This window comes from Struthio camelus, chromosome W (assembly GCF_040807025.1).
Source record: "Struthio camelus isolate bStrCam1 chromosome W, bStrCam1.hap1, whole genome shotgun sequence".
Taxonomy (NCBI): Eukaryota; Metazoa; Chordata; class Aves; order Struthioniformes; family Struthionidae; genus Struthio; species Struthio camelus.
This window is the reverse complement of record NC_090981.1, coordinates 67,224,682-67,239,953: the sequence shown is the minus strand read 5'-3', so window position 1 is coordinate 67,239,953 and position 15,272 is coordinate 67,224,682. Positions and strand designations below refer to the sequence as shown.

Sequence of the window (15,272 nt, the reverse complement as noted above, 5' to 3'; positions counted from 1 at the left end):
ACAACAGGGCAGCGGACGTGGAGGAGGCCGGGGACACCTTGAGGACCCTGGGACGGGTGGCACGGCCGTCACCGCAGCCGGCAGGTGAGGATGAAGGTGACCAGACGGTTTCCGCAGCGTGGAAAACTCTGCTACAGTGGGAAACAGTAAAAAGTGTGTAGACGGCACTGGATTTACGAGAAGATCTGCGGGAGCACGTGTAGCTCCCGGGTGGCTGCGTGGGGTCCGCGCGGGGACGCCGGGTTTCTTCACCTCCCGAGGTGCCCCCATCGCGGCAGGGGAGGCTCTGAGCCACAAGGAGAAGAGCGAAGCCACAAACCACCGCTCCTAACGGGGCGAAGAAGCTGCCGGGTTTCACAGCCGCGCCGCCCGAGCTCGCCTTAAAAATACCGTCCCCCCCACCGCCTTTCACGCTGACACGGCAGCTACAGCCCGTAGCGATCGGCCCCCTAGACCAAGGCCTCGTCCGCGGAGGCATCGCGGAGGCATCGCACAGCCCTGCCTCCGATTTCCCCAAATACAAAGCAGCTGGATAGGCAGGGGCGCGGGAAGGAGTTTGTCCCCAGGGAGACCCTCCCGGCCCCGTTTGCTGAAGATCTCACAGCACCCCCTTGATGTCCTTTAGCGTCCATCCCCCTCCCAAACTGCCTTTTTTTGGTTTCAATGAGTTGGGATGATGGTCCGGTAGGGCAGCAATAAAATTACAGATTTCCGGGTGAGCCAGAGGGCTCGCAGTCAGATTTTGCACCTTTAGCTCCACATCACCAGCTCCGGTCGGTAGCAGTTCGGTAGCCTGAACATGAAAACACTCCCCTACCTCTCCGCGTTTGGTGTCCCGACTAGTTAATGCTGGCACTCTCCAGGGGACACGTTCACAGAGCAGGGCATAGCACTTGGAAGCGCCAGCTGCTGCACTTCTGCCAGATGAAGGACTTCTTCTGGGCTCCTAAATCCACTAATGACAACAAGAGCAGAAAGCACACCAAAAAACCAACAAAAAACCGTCCTTGAAAATGCTCCAAATTTGAGCCAAACTCTGAACTACTCTTCTTCCAACAGTACGGAGAGACACATTCGCAAAGCTGCAGCTGCGTCTGCAGAAGGCTCTTGTGCTCCCAGCGCCTGAAGATGGGAAGCGCTCCCGGCACGGAGGCTGCCTCCGTACAAGCACAGGTCGCGGCCCCCAGGAATTGATTCGGTCCTCCATTGCCAAAGACCGCTGGGCTGAAGGAGGTATCCAGAGTCTGTAATTCTTCTTCCCTTTCATCCGACGCAGCTGAAGCCCCCTTGCAGCCCCGCGCCCTCCACCGGAGCAGCATTTTGCTGCACCAAATGGACTTACAGCTCTTCAATAGTTATGTATGCACCCTTGGCCTTAGCTAAGCAAGGGGATTTCGCACCAGGGCGGCCACTTGTTGACCACAAGCCAGGATCAGAGGAAGCATGGAGCCACCCAAACGATGCGTCTGGGGTTGACCAGCACAGCAGAGCAACAGCAGTGCAAACAAAAAAGCTTGCTCCCGGGGAGAGCAGCCATCCAGTAACAGCACACCCGCGCAAGGGGCTTGATGTTATCTTTTCACGCAGACGGGTCATCATGGGTCCAGGAGGAGCCAGAGGGCAGAGAGAGTAAAGCAGGTGCCACAGGCAACTTGCGCAGGGAGTCATCTCACGCGAACGGGAGGCAGGAGCCTGCCGGCGGACGAAGCATTAACAAGAGAGCGCAGCCCTCTGCTCGGACACGGCCCCGTCGCCGAGGCAGCCCCACCGGAAGCACATCCCACTCCTGCACCACGCGTGCATCAGTGAATTTTTCTCTTGAGCTGACTGCTTTGCAGGCTAAGCTTCCTAAATACAAAATTAAAAAAAAAAAAATGCAGCTAGTAAGAATTTGCGCACCTTCTTCTGACAGCCGTGCTCGTAGTAATGGCCTAAATAAACACTCAGAGACAGGTTTTAAAGTGCCGTCACGGCACAAAGCTTCCCGCAGAATGGGGCAGATCAAAGCCCTGCCCGGCTGGCGTTCAGACTCAGATTTCGAAGCCTCCCTTTTGGAAAAGCCCAGACCCAGAGTTTTGATTCGGTTCATCATGGAAACAGGGCTTTGTTCTCTTGTCTCTCATACCTAGAAGAAGCCAAAGCAGGTAACACTGCGGTATTAACTTTGGTAGGCAGAGCGAGAGCCAAAAAAAAAAAAAAAAAAACAGGCCTGAAACGTTCAGGGAGGTGTTTCTTGATCCAAAATACTGAGCTTTATAGGTTCAACTGTCCCTATATACAGCTCGGTCTGCAACAGAATTAAAAGCAGTTTCAAAGAAGCGGAAGACCCCCGACGCCGACATCGCATCTACAGTCTTCTACGTTCTCTTCTTCTGCACCTCTTTTTACGACTGTAATTTGGGAAGGGTGAAGAGACTGTTTTCATTTCTAAGAGAACAAATGGCATGGTAAAACTAAACTCAAAGCCTAAAGCTTAAAGCCTTTCCTCATCGATAATTGGCAGTAGGTTGGTTTTTTGAGGATGAAGCCTCCCTCCTATCTTGCAAACGTAATTGCACGGGGAAGATGGATGTTTCGTACTCAGAAATGCCGAAGCCTTTCCAAAGAGACGTTTATAGATCACAACGCAACCGTAGTAATCACGCAGGGAAGCTAATGACACCCAGCTGAGTTCAGCAAACATGTTTCGGAGAGGTGTCCAAATACTAGGAGGAAGAAAGAATTAATCTTACAGGAGAATTATTTAAGACTTATAATCTGTTCAGAAAGGAATTACTAGCTCCGCACTATGCAAAGCTGTGTTAATTATGCTAACTAAGTAGAAGTACACTTATCTGCTTTAAAAGAGGTTCATCAACATCGTATGACTGACTTTCCCCATCTGCAGCTTATGGGCAGAAATTATTATTCTTAGCAGGCTAGCAGATACCTGCTCCCCCACTATAATAGACCTTTCTCACAAGGGAATCAGCTGACATAAAATCCTGCTTTTAGGTCACATAATCTCCAGGACCCCCCTTGTGAGTGTTCTGCTGCAATTTGATTTATGATCCCTGTAATGGAGGACTGTCACCATCTTCAGTCCCTTCTGATGCCCGGAGATGGCAACAAAAATTCCTCTTAAATGTCAAACACTTCATCCTGCAAAAAAATACACATGCTTGATTGTAAATGGTAAAGGTCAAAGACTTATTTTTCTTCTTCACCTTTTTCCAATTTATTGGGAAAGTGGCATATCGTTAGTCAAAGCAGGGGCCGAAGGGGAGCACAGGGAGTTTTTCCAGTTGAAACTCTGCCCCCAGAGAGGGGGACGGCGGGCGCCACGCGCCGAGCTCCCCCCACGTCTCGAGGCTGCCGCCATGACTCACCAGCTTCGAGCCGAGCAGGAAGGTTTGAAAACATTTATTTTGCGCTTGCTAATGTATCCGCAGTTAAAGCACAACATGGGACCATACTGAGTTTATTGAAATTCTGCCAGGAGCCTGGCAGGTTTCTCGCAAAATTTTATCTAACAAGCAGACAGATGTCACCAAAAAAATAAAAATAAAAGACTTACTTCGGGGGTTGGAGAGCATTGTGCAAAGCCTGAATTCTCATCTCTTGGGCTCACAGCCTCTCCGCTACGTCTCTCGAAAGGTCCCAGCTCCAGAAGAACTAGCTTTAGAGCCCAGGTTCCCAGCAGAGTTAGGGAGAAAGCAGAAATCATAATCTATAAAAATTCAGATTTGGTTCTTCTCCTTCTGGTCATGTTTCACCCAGAAGGTGCCACCTTCCACCCAACTATGTACCAGGTACACCCGGTGGCACCAAGCACCTCTGCCAGTTGGAGACACTTAGAGAAGACCAAGGCACAGCGATAGCAGTTTGGGGACCCTCAGAGCCTTTCAGAGGAAGATTCTGAGGACACTGAGGACCAGCCACAAGAGCCCACCACTGCCCAGACCCATAAATCCAGCAAGAGAACATGACTCCCAAAGTCCTCCACCTTTCAGGAACAGCAACAGGAGCAGAACTGGCGTCCATCAGACGTCATCTTGCAGGTTTTAGCATCTCCTGGCGCTAGTACCACTCGCAGCAGACCTCCCCCATGCTGGAGCTGCACATCATGGACTGCCCAAAGAGGAGGCAAAGCTGGTGGGCAACAAATGCATTGGCATCCTCAAAGACATTTTTCTAGGATGGGTTACATACACCCAACTGCACATTCATGTGCTTCTAAGGAGCAGCTTGGGGCCGTGCAATCCCAAACGCGGAGCATTAGCGTTCCTGCGCCCCAGGGACTTGCCTCCTCCCCTCCCTTGCCGAAAATGCACACGCAGACCGTGCAGCGTGAGGTTTCGCCCCTCGTCCCATCCCGGCGCGTGAGCTGGGGTCGGGCATGAGGCTGTTTGCCGAAACAGGGATTTGGCTCTTGCCTCCCTGTTTCCTACAGCGGTTCAGAAGCAGAATCACTTAGAAACTTTCAGTTAGCATTTATGTGCTCATATGTATGCATTTCGGTGGGAATGGCTATTGCCCCTCATGCGGGGTGGGAGGAAGGCTGTCGAGATTAACTGAGTGTATTCTTATTGATTACACATGCCTACCAAGGAGGCAAGGGAGGCGATAAACAACGCACTGAGCGTATTCCTTTCTTTGCAATGCGTGCAAGCCACTCATTACTCAAAGAAAACTTGATCAAATAATGTCAGATTGCTTTTGAATCATGATCTTTTCCTAAATCACAGGTGTATGATATATGGGAAAATTTACATCTATTGACTGTTTTCAGCCTTTTATAAATGGTATTTATCACTGTTAGCTCCTTCCTGAACCCTCCGATGAGACGGTGAAATTGCATCTTACCCAACATCTTGCTGAGGTTTAGCACAAGAGCAGAATAAGACTTTTTGCCCACAAAGCCCTGTGCTCAGTAATGTCCAGCAGAGAGAAGCACGGGAGCCAGGCCCTGCTTTCATGTATACGGCAAAGTGGAATTTGGCTCCCTCCTCCCGGAGCGTGGAAAGGATAACCAGGGAATTGGGGATTTTTTCTTAGCGCTCCCTCTGAACACATCCTTTCCCACAACACTGAGCCTGGATCGGGCTCAACCTCTGTTTCTTCTCCTCCTTAAATCGTGGACCTCCGTCCTCTATCTCCAGAGTTTGCTGCTGCGAACGTGTCCTGCTGGGACTGCGCTGGAAGGAGCTGCCCAGACCCCGCTTTGATCCGTCTCCATGCACAAGGGTTGCAATTTCCCTGCCGCCTGGAGCCTCTGACAAGACTAAATACAGTGGTCCCAGTTTTGAGGTGAGGAGGCAACTCTCCCGTCCTCCGGGCCGAACCTCTGGAGTGTCATCTTTGACAAAGCCAAACAGCAAACGTAACTGGAGGATTTAGCCCTGCTGGCACCATGCAAACAGGCGAGCGTGCCGCCCGTGGCGACGAACCCTACCCCTCAGCCAAGGAGCGCCCACAAGCAATGACAGCCCCTGAAGCATCTGCATTTGAGAGAATATCCCTATATTCCCAGCAGTTTGGGTCACTGCTATTCTGCTGCTCGTATTTTAGAGGCAGCGTGATAAAGAGGTGCTGGCACTGCCCCGCACACTCCCCCTTGCAGCGCTCTGGCTTCCCATGCAGACGAGCTACTGCAAATTACTCCGTTAACGCTTTAGCTGTTCCACTTTTGACGGACCAGCTTACACGTTTCCTTCAAACGCCATTTATTCATGGCCAACGGAGCCCACAGCAAAGAAATCTCTCTGCTATTTTACCAGTCCCCTCATTTTTGGAATTGCACACACTGTGGAATTTCCCATGAAATTCTGCTTCCAACTGAGGCAATGGGAATTTTGCCTCCCCCTCCTGCTTTTCACCCAGCATGACTTTTCGCTTACAAGAGCGTCCTCACCCACTTCTTAGAGTGGTGCAAAGCTCATATGGCAGGTGCTTCAGTTTAATTACTAAATAAGCACTTTTCTTTTCTCACTGCTTTCCAGAGTCAACCAGCTTCTTCCTGCAACGTGCAGTGGAAACATGCTGGTATTACACAAGATATCATACCAGTTTGCACACTGCGGGGTAAACAGAAGCATGTCATGAACACAAGCCGCAAGATGATTATAGTGTGGCCAAACAACAGAGAGAGAAAATGAAATAAATTGAGGGCAAGGCCACTACCCACAACGGGCATTCTGTATTTTGGATCTAAAAATACTGTGCTCAAATAAGGAGGTTTTAACTTAAACCCAACCAAAGCAAATAAAATCAGGTTGAGGCTACGCTCAGCAAAGTCCAGCAGAGATGTCAAGAACAGAGTATGTGCAACTTTTTTAGTGTATTTATGTTTTATTTTAAATCCGTCCTTTATTCGCCCGGTTATCTTTAGCTATTACGGCATATCATTTTTTTCTTGTACACCGAGCAAGGACTGGTGATAAGCAGAGACAATTGTATGAGGAGAGAAAGCCTGTTTTGTTGCTCGGACTTTTTATATCTTAAAGTGGCAGAAGGCACAGTTATTTTCTCTTACTAGTGAAAGAGAGGGTGACTTACAGATAAGTTAAAGGAACATAGCAGAGCACAAGTCGAGTCCCTGTAGCACGTCATTGTCCCCAGGTGACGTGGGGGCGAGCTCCCAGCACAGAAGTGCCTTCATTCAGGGCTCCGTCAGGTATCTCCGTCGAACCCTCTTTCTGGCGACGTCTTGTGTATCTGCTCTTAGGCAGCATTTTCCTTCCCTCCGTACAAAAAAGTTCATTTGGGGGGGGGGGGGGGGGGCAAGTTCCAAAAAAACGAAGAATAAACATAAAATGTGGAAATGCCAGATTTGCAAGGTATTTTCTCTTTCCTGTTTGGGCTGGGAGAGGATGGGCACAGCACAGGAGGGAGAGCTGGAGCTTGACCCAGAAAAGACCTGTGGTCTGAGGCCTCCAAATAACAGCTTCTCTTATTCTGGGTTATAGCCCAAACCGCAATTTCTAGGATTTGAGGTGCTCTTTTTTTTTTCCAGAGGGGGAAAAAAAAAGCTTCTTTGGAGAATCAGTGTTTTGGAAAATGTTTTGTTTTCGTGGAAAATCTAACTGAAAACCCAGTTTTCCATCAAAATTTTTCCACAGAAAATGACCCCCCTTCATTCTTCTCTTGTTCTTTGCAGCGGATCCATTTTTAGTGAAATACTTTGGCTGCTAACATGTTAGAAGCAGAAGCTCTTTCCATTGCCATTATCATTTTTTTTATTATTTGTGCTTGTCAACCACACTCGCATAGCAGATGTCTCTGTTTGGGACCATCTTTATTGGCTGCTGTCAAAGGATTCAAAATAAGTAAAAAGCCTAATAAGTAAAAAGCAGATTTCAATAAATCTCTGCATTTCCCCCTTCTCATCTCCTGGGAGCACACCAAGCTGGCAGTGTTTTGGCTGAGTGTGGGGACAGGGGGGAGGCGAATGCGACTCTCTACAGTTTTACTGCCAAAGTTGAAATTTCCTCGTTATCTTGAAGTCCAGCTTTTCTAAAAGAGGGAGAAGTGCAGAGGCCTAATCCTTTCGCACGGGCTTGCATCCCTTCCCAACCCTGCAGAGCTGCGTCCTGCTCTCCCCGTCCGATCCGGGCCACAGGGCTTTGAAGAGTATATCTGTGTATCTGCAGTCACGCAGCTCAGCCTCACCATGCTGCGCTACAGCTCGGGAAGAAAAGTACCGACGTCTCACAGTTTGCACTTATTTTTTTGCCGCCGCATAGTGCAGAGCAGAGAAGCCAGAGCCAAATTCGCCTTGCCAAATTTTCCAGTTTACTGTCACGCTGTTGACCCGAATCACTACCTTCCACTCAAAGACGGAGAACTTTTTGCCCACGTCCGTCAGTGTGGCAAGGACCTTATCTTGCCTCTATGTCTGCTAGGGTCGTGCATGCCTCCCTGGCACGCTAACGGATAATAACCCTCCGCGTGCCCTTGCGAAGGCAGCGGGGGAAGGAAGGGTTTTGAATTCGGGCTCAGAGGTTGAGGCTGTCGCCCTTCCCACCGGGAGACAAAGCTCGCCCCCAGGCAAATCTCTCCACGCAATGTTTCGGGCTGGCATAAAATCAGCTCCCGGGGCTCCCGCTCGTCCCACGACCGCTCCACTGCCGCTGGGGTGCGGCGAGGCGGTTTTCAGCGCTGGAAGAAATCAAAGAAATCAAAGAAAAAGGCCATTAAAAATTGCTTCGCGCTTTGCAACAAAGAGAGCACCTGCAGCCAGGAGAGCAGGGGTGGGGGATGCCGCCGGCCTCCCGCGGAGGTGCAGACCCCTCCGAAGTCAATGGGGACCTTTACCTCTGCCTCGATAGACCGGGAATCAGGCCCGGCAGGGAGCTAAATCGTTTTCTAAAGCAACAGGTACGTAAAGCGGCAACTTTGCTCCCAAGCTGAGCCCTCCAAAGTGGGAGCCTCGTCTGCAAGGAAATCTAACAGCAGAATTAATCGAAACGCAGTAATGAATAGCCTTGAGTCATTTTTCCTTGCCTGTTCCCCTCTGCATCTCTCAACGAGGGTCAAAGGCCTGCTTTGTCGTATTCATCACCGCTCTAATGCTTGCACTTTGACAGGAACAGGCGCTAGGGATCCCTCGAAGGTAAACTCGCACCCCGAGCCCTGCTGATGCTCCCCGCGGACAGCAGAAAAGAGGTGCTCCCAGCAGCCGGCTCCTGGGAGAGCTTCAAAACGCCGCTGCTGCAACCAAACGTTAGAGAGGGATGAAATTCTGCAACACCACTGCAGTCCTTCAGACGCTGGGAAAAGAGCCATGCCGGAGGAGGGACGTGCCCAGCTGAGAGAGGGGCGGACGTGGCGGCTCAGCGGGAACCAGGAGCTCGAAGCAAACCTTCCGCAAACCCCAAGCTGAGGAAGCACCAGGCTTTTTTGGCAGTGGTACTTGCAGAACTTATTGTTTTCTAGAGAACTCTACTCCCATTAAAAAATCGGGTATTACCTGAGTTAGACATTTGACAGGGGAACTTGCTTATAGACTACAGAACATTATAGTGCTACTTCACTATATATTTCTGTTGATTTCCACTGTATTCCTTACAGCTCCCCTGTAAGAAAAGCCCAAAAAAGACAAAAGCAGTTAAAAAAGCTATCGATGCTATAACAATAGTTTCAGTAACGTTAGTTAATTACTTAGGGCTACGTGCTTGCTAGAGAAGCATGCAAGGGAAGCATGCAGGGAGTCCAGCCCCATCTCCCCGTTATCTCTTTCCCCGGGACATCTGTTCGCACCAGTTGCCACTCGATTTCTCAAAATAATTTCACAACATTGCTGCTGTGTTTTCCCAGCTCTGCGCACACTGAGCGCGGCCAACTGCGAGAAACAAGTTTCAGGAGGGGAAATGAGCAATGAAGAGCCCGTACAGAAAAGGAGCAGCAGTCTCTAATCATATAAATCGGAGTGGTTACCTCCCTCCGGGAGCTCTCCCATGTATAAGGCAAAGGGCCGGATCCTCAGCTCCTTCTCCGAGTGCATCTGCGTCTTCAAAAAAAAAAAAACAAACAAGATTTCAAGTAACGTTTTCCATTCTGCGGCTTCTGCCATCCCCGCTGAGTAACACGAAGCAGGGAGAGAGCAGCGCGGAAGCCAGGCATTTATTAAAAACAAAACATTTTGTGTAGTCAGCATCACAACTCACCGCTTTTACATGAATGGTAGCGTTATTATTAGTTTGCATATTCATGTGGCAGCACAAGCTTCTGCACTTTCGCAAACACAAGGCAAGCACAGATTATCCCGTTTTAGAACCAGGAAAAAAAAAAAAACCACAAATAAGGATTTGGGTAGAAGTCTTCATAAATAAGATTGCTAAGAAGTGCTCCACCTTCCAGTTCCCGGTTGGCCTCCCAAAAGGGATTTTGATGGGTTTGGCTCAGGTTTGGTCAGACCTCGTCCGCTCGAAACGCTTCGGCTGGAGATGCGCTCGATTCCTCGCACAGCATCCCACTGGGCTGGACCGCGAGCCCTCGCCACGGCGCCCAGCGAGGCTGCGAGCGCCCGGCTGCGACGGCCCCGCGCCGGCGCAGGGCGAGAGCCGAGAGGGTGGAGGTTTAGCCAGCTCCTGGAGTTTGGGTGCTCAAGGAAAAACCACCTTTATGTGCAACGCAGGAAGAGCCGAGCAATTATACAAATGCCAGCGATGTCTCAAAAGCAGGTAATTGCCTCAGTGCACGAGTCTCGGTATTTAGCAGAAAATCCTGCGTATTCTTGCTCAGCCCTTGCACAACGCTGCGAGTCCTCCTTAGCAGGAACGAGCCACGCAATGCGCGTGTCCTAAATACCCTAGCGAATAATCCTTGGCTCCAGGCCACACTTCTAATCAAAGATTTCAAATCGATCTAACAAGCAAGATGACTATTAGGACCTCAACTTGTACCCGCAGGTAAACTGAGTCGCAAAGCCGACCCGTGAACGCAGGCCGGGACTGCCCAGGGAGGGCAGCTCCGGGCCAGGGGCAGTGCGGTGCGTAAACCCCTGCCCTCGTCCGGACGCTAACTGCTGGCGGGACACGGCGGGAACGCGGTTACGCTGCTTTTTGAGCTCACCGCCGACGTTCCTGCACGATGTCTCTGCGCCTCATGTCTCTGTCGGCTCTGCTAATCCTAACTCAGAGGTTTCTGGTTCTGGTGGACGTGTGTCTTCACAGCCCCGTGCTCTGTTTCCTCCTGCGCAGCGCACTTCTCACCAACAAACGAGCGCGCTCCCAGTCAAGACAACGTTTTCTTTTGTGGCATTTTGAGGGGGAAAGGGCCAGCTTTACTTGTCTTTTGAAAAAGGGGTTGATTGGGCTGTCCCACGCATGCAACGCCCTCGATGCACAGTGGGATTCGTTCCCGTTTTTCCCGATAACCCGTGTTTCCACTTCCTATCGCTGCCAGGGTTAAGCAGGTCCTACCAGCGCTGAGAAAGACGGCACCTGAAGATGGTATCCGTGCCAGGCAGAGGGAGGGAGGGAGGACCGTCCCGGCGCGGATGCTGCAGCACGGAGGGCGCGTTATCTTATTTCCGAGGGCAAATTGGCACCCCTACTTTAAAAAGTGCCAATTAAGTGTCAGCGCAACCCGCTTCTATCAGCCAGCTTCACTGTAGCCATTGATGAGCTGTTCTCAAACTAACCTCTTCACCTCCCCACACGCTAGCAGGTAAATGTACTTACACTCATAAGTAGGCACAAATACGCATACTGTCCGCCTCGAAATTTCTCATTTTTAGGCTTCTACTCCTTATCTCCTGCTTCGAGGCCAGCATACACTATCTACACGCATGTGGCTTTCACGGGACCACATACCAATGATTCAAATCTCTCCTAGCCACCACTCGGAAAGCAAAAGCTAAGACTGAAGCACGCTTTCAGAGGGACCAGGACTACTCTATGCCTAGCAGTGAGGGCATCTTAATTAACATGGATCAGCAAGACATCCCCTTCCCCCTGCGCCTTCCACTTAGGAGATCGGCGCGTGAAGAGCATGGCTGAAACGGCGATACCTGAAGCAGAAACAATATTACTGCCACCCAGCAGAGAGAGCGATGGAGGGCTGGCGCTTCAGCGTAGCTGTGCAACCGATTGGGCTGGCTGATCGGGAGACTAAACGCTTCCACCCCAACAGCTGAAGAGCCATGTTGAAACGGGCATGTCTACCTCAGGCATCCTTCACTCTCTGCAAAAACAAATGCAGGAAGGTGTTGGAGTAATTTTCTGCTTTTGGTCTTAAAAAGAAGGAACTTTTTATTCATTTGGACGTCCTTCAGTCTGCCGTCGAAGTCAGCGGGGGGCTTACATTAACCACAGCGAGAGCAGGATGAGATCTGGATCGCCCACGTTTTTGGCCAAGCGCGTCCAAACGGGGAATGTGCTGGTGGTAGCGAGACCCTTTCCTCGCCCCGACCACGCTTGTGGCAGGGAAAGCTCCCTCAAACGCTGAACGCTGTCTAACTTCTCCAGCTGTTCTGCAGAGAAACACAGCGCTGCCCTGCCGCTAAATGTTTGGCACAGAAGTTGCTTTCTGGCAGAAAAAGGTAAGTCACCCACTTTCTCCTGCGGTGGGAGCTTTGCAGCCCCATGCGAGCTTGTCTCTCATCCCTAGCCGGGTCTCCTTGCGCACAACAAAAGATACCGAGTTTGATTTCCCACTTTCTCCCTGTAAGAGAAAAGCGAAGGATCGTCTCTGCTCATAAGCGTTGCTCCTGGCCAAATAGATTCTGAAGGAAAAAAACAAATCTCCACATCTATGACTTTTACGGATGAAGATTTCCAAGCTTTTTTTTTTTTTTTTTTTTAAGGTGTAGCTTGGAAAATGAGGATGCAGAAGCTTGCTATAATCCTGCGAATTTTTGTAACGCCGCAGCCTGTTTAACTCTAGCATCTTATGCTGGCTGACGATAATCATCCATCAACACTGCAAAGTCTGATTGATAGTAATCGGCTGCACTGACACGCACGAGTGGGAGGGACGGGAGAATTTTGTGCCATGGTTGTGTCAAGTTGATTTAACTTTTCGAGCCATCTGTAACTGTAAAAACAAGATGCCACAGCCATAAATGAATCAGGCAGATGGTGGATATGGGATGGCAACTATCCCGCAGGGACACAGGGTGCGATGGCTTCCCTTTGCATCAGCCTTCCAAGAGCGGATCAGATGCCTTCAAAAAACAAAACTCCTTGGCACCTGTGCACATAAACTCATCTCACCACTTACATTAACCTAACAAGCTGCCTTGGCATGGAGGGCTTGTCTGGATACCTCTCTCACCCTGGATGTGTCCCTATGCTTGCCTTCCCTAGCTGACAGGACAACCCTTCTCTTCTCTGTCCAGCTCCTGGCCTTCTGCTCCTTCTGCCGCCACCTCAGATTTCACGGATACCGCCTGGGTTTTCCTAAACAGCACTAGGAAACGACCGATACGACCCTAGAACGACCGATAGCCCAGAACAGATGAATTCACCATGGGAAAGGCTACGTGACTGCTACATCACGGCGACCCTCTTAATCCAAAACGCCTACGAAACCTCTGACGCTGCCGAAGGACCGCGGCAGGGCAGAGGCTCCCACTACCGCTGACCCATCCGGGGCAGGCTGGGATAGGAGGCTGCTTATGAAAACGTCCTTTTTCATTGCAGAAGAGGCTGGACTCGGCTGACAGAGGAAGATGAGCTTGTGAAGGGTGGCTGCTAAATAACGAGAGGAGATGAAACAGGGAAGCCGGAGCACGGAACAGACCAGTCAGCAGAAAGTGTGAGCAAGGTGAGGGGAAAGGGCTGAGGCGAGCGGAGAACAGCCCTGCAAGCGCAGGGGGAGCAGGCAGCCGGGAAGCTGAGCGGGTTTCAAACATCAAGGAGAAAGCCCAGCCAAATCGCTTCCTTACCTTAAAAATCCTGGGGCGCTGCATATTCTGAATGCAAGCGCTGGGTCCAGAAACTTGTTTTTAACCATTAAAAAAACAACAACAAAAAACCCCAAGACAGCTGCAATTCAGCCGTCATCCCAGCGTTCCAGGAGCTGGGACATAAATAAAAATATCAAGTTTCCTGAGCTTTGCAAGAAAAATCATGAGCGTTGGCAAGGTTGAGTAGGCCCGGAGGGGAAGAGAAGTAGACGGCACTGTCGAGAGGATGAGGAGGAGAGCGGGACCATATGGCGCAGAAGCGTGCGCGGGGAAGCGGAGGGGGAGAGGAAACGAACAGATGGGGCAGGGGGAGACGAAACGAAAACCGGAGGAGACGGCGCGTTTTGAAGTTTATCCTTCGGAAAGGGAGATGTGGTGGCCAAGGGGGAGGCGGTTTGAAAGACGGCGCCGACGTCCTCCGCCGGCGGGCGGTTAGCGCGGCTGCCGCCGGGATGCTCTGCGGCGGCAGGCGGATGCGCCAGCCGGCCCGGGCTCCCCTCTTCCCCGGGAGGCCCGGGAGGTCGAGGGAGAACAACAGCACGGCCCAAAAACAACCCGGCCAAGAAGACACCAGCCTTTAACAGGAGGACGTTAACGTCGGCCGCGCGGAGCTGCCGAGGTCAGGAGCGCGGGGGCTGCGTCGTAAAGGTGGCTGGAATAACCCCTCGCTCCACTTTCTGTTTGCAGCTAAGGCTGGACTTGCCGGTAGCTCTTGCTTTGCTCTGGGAAAGCAAACCGGACCTGCGGCGTGTTGTGCTTCGGCCAGCCAGACGGCAACACGCCTGTAATCCGCAGCAGAGAGCGAATTACATAAAACTTAAATTCCTGGCATGACTAGGCTGCCTCGCAAACCCCGCCGCCCGGAGAGCTGAAACAATTAGTATACTGTTTATTCATAAGATTAAAGCCGGTGAGGTGTGAAACAGCAGCTGTGGTGTCAAGCACAAGACTTTATTTCGCTGTCACAGAACAGGCACGGTCCGCGGCTCTTGCCGGGGGCCGCAGCAACGCTTTTGCACCCACCTGAGGCGAAGGCGCTCGACGTCTTTCTTCCAGGCGCGCAGGGAGAAACTCTGGGCTTTCCGCGGTCAGCGTGGTCCGTTCTCCCCGCAGGCTTCCCGCAGCAACGCATTGGAGAAATATTTCCCTTTCATAACCCCGTTCAAACCCACGCCTTATGCAACGGGATCGTTATGAGACTGGAAGGGCTGGTGTACGAGACGGGATTAAAAGAAGAACTACCCATGCACAGCCTGTAGCTGGCAAAGCTCTAATACCGATGGGACTGAACTGTTGCTTCTGCGCCGATCCAGCTATTTATATTTGCAGCAACGGCAACCAAGTCCTGCTCCCCAGCGAACCAGCCAGCACCATTCGCTCCTCACCTCCACGGGCTGCCGTTGACGGGCCACGTGATGGTGCCCGTTTAAGTTTGCTCCACTCTCACTTTTACTCTAATTACGAGAATGAAGTTTCCCCAATGCCTAGGAATAGATCGGCTACTCTAGCCAGTGCTGTTCATTTCTCAGCCTTCGCAGCCCGAGGCTGATGAAGTCAATTAGATCAGCTAACCTCCTCTCCCATTCTCCGTCGCCCATCCAGCTCCTCCTTTATGTTACAGTGACTGTTTTTAGTCAGGCTGAGTTGTTTTACTTCTCAGGCAACTGAACTTTTGGGTGCGATGGCCAAAGAGCAAACCGGGCTGAAGAGCCCGCAGTGCCTGAAGCTCTGCACCGGCGAGGAATTTACTGCGAGAGCAATGCCTCGCGGCCAAAAGTCCCTTTCCATCTGATTCAGGGAAAACTTTTTCCTGACCCTGTATCTGGCATTAGATTGACCCAGGTCATGTGAGCAAAATATACCAGCTGGGTATTTAAAA

General features: G+C 51.1%; 2 long non-coding RNA genes across 2 annotated transcripts; both read right to left on the bottom strand.

The window, feature by feature from the left end:
- Nucleotides 1-2,192: 2,192 nt before the first annotated feature.
- Nucleotides 2,193-3,652, bottom strand: LOC138064297 (uncharacterized). Its single transcript, XR_011137562.1, has 3 exons — nucleotides 3,557-3,652; nucleotides 2,952-3,141; nucleotides 2,193-2,705 (listed from the first exon to the last, which is right to left on the bottom strand). It is a non-coding gene; the product is annotated as an uncharacterized lncRNA (long non-coding RNA).
- A 5,115-nt stretch (nucleotides 3,653-8,767) lies between these two features.
- On the bottom strand, nucleotides 8,768-14,766 carry LOC138064296 (uncharacterized). The gene is made up of 3 exons (XR_011137561.1): nucleotides 14,417-14,766; nucleotides 9,418-9,490; nucleotides 8,768-9,056 (listed from the first exon to the last, which is right to left on the bottom strand). It is a non-coding gene; the product is annotated as an uncharacterized lncRNA (long non-coding RNA).
- Between the last annotated feature and the right edge of the window lie 506 nt (nucleotides 14,767-15,272).